Consider the following 1,270-nt stretch of genomic DNA (forward strand, 5'->3'; position numbering starts at 1 on the left):
AAAGGCTACACAAAGCACCCATTAGACTTGTTGGCATAATGACTAACCAAATTCACTCTATTAACATAAATATAATAAAAAACATGCAATAAACTAATGAGAATGGTGGATTAAGTCAAATTAGGAGGTTGAATGAGCCCAAATAATTGTCCATTTTTTGGGCTCATCATCACCCCCCTACTGAAAGTGTTGCTCATCCTCTGAGCAACCAATCTCTCTCCTCATCTTTGATGGCCCTGGTGGCTTCTTTGGCTAACATATCGGCTGATTTCTCCTTTGGCTTCCCTCTTTTCAAACTTCCTGTAGAAACAGTTCTCTGTCTTCCTGTAGAAACAGTCTGCTAACTTCCTGTAGAAACAGTCTGCTAACAGTTCTCTGTCTTCCTGTCGAAACAGTCGGCACTGTCTTAGCCTGCTTGACTGAGGGTGCTTTTCCTTTCAGCTGTGCTGCTGGTTACCTTGGGTGTGTCCCTACTTCTTTGGCCTTCTTCAGTTCTCTTTGCTCATGCTTGCTCACTGTCTGCTGCTTTTCTTAGTGAATCCTCAGCCTTGTTATGAGTGCACAAGTATATGCAATCATATGGAAGAAATGGTGCCCTTGGCATTCCCTAAAACCTGCAACGTGAGGGCACTTGTATGTCTTGTAACAAGAAAGTTGGTTAAATCCACAAGATAAGCCATGGTCATGTTTCCAAGCAACAGGAATATGATAAAGGTGTTTTCTCTAGCTTTTTCAATAGCAATAGCTAATACATTACCCTCCACAAAAAGAGTAACAGGAAGCAATAACAGCGCAGCAATTGGTGCCATGTACATGAGCAAATTCATAGAGTGAAGCTTCTCTACCTCAGAGGTAAGAAGGAGCCCCTGAACAACTGATTTCAATGCTCTGGCAACAGTTGATCCTAGGCAAACCAAAAAGCCAAAAAGGTGGAATAATGGCTCACTGTTGCTTGCAATAACAATGCCAAATACCACAGGCACCAAGGCCATATAAACCACAGAAGACTCCCTCTTACATGTTATTATAAATGAAAAATATTGCTGTGAAGAAGGGAGTTGTTGCCCCAATAGGTTGATTGAAGGAGACAGGCAAGTAGCGCAGAGAAATATTGCCACAAACAACCGAGAAGGAGAAAATGAAGCTCAGTGCCAATATCTCAAGAAACTGTCTCTTGGAGACGATGAACTGCATTGGTACAATCTCTAACTATGAAATTGCCAGAAAACCATAAAATGACAGGCACACATGTGCAACATTGTGAGGAATA

The 1,270-nt window shown here is 41.7% G+C and overlaps 1 pseudogene; it reads right to left on the minus strand.

Moving 5' to 3' along the window:
* Positions 1-575: 575 nt before the first annotated feature.
* Positions 576-992, minus strand: LOC149265101 (putative sugar phosphate/phosphate translocator At1g12500 pseudogene; annotated as a pseudogene).
* Between the last annotated feature and the right edge of the window lie 278 nt (positions 993-1,270).

The sequence above is a fragment of the Pinus tabuliformis genome, chromosome 6, assembly GCF_031772625.1.
Source record: "Pinus tabuliformis cultivar Carrire ecotype Pingquan chromosome 6, CPIR1, whole genome shotgun sequence".
In the NCBI taxonomy this organism is placed as follows: Eukaryota; Viridiplantae; Streptophyta; class Pinopsida; order Pinales; family Pinaceae; genus Pinus; species Pinus tabuliformis.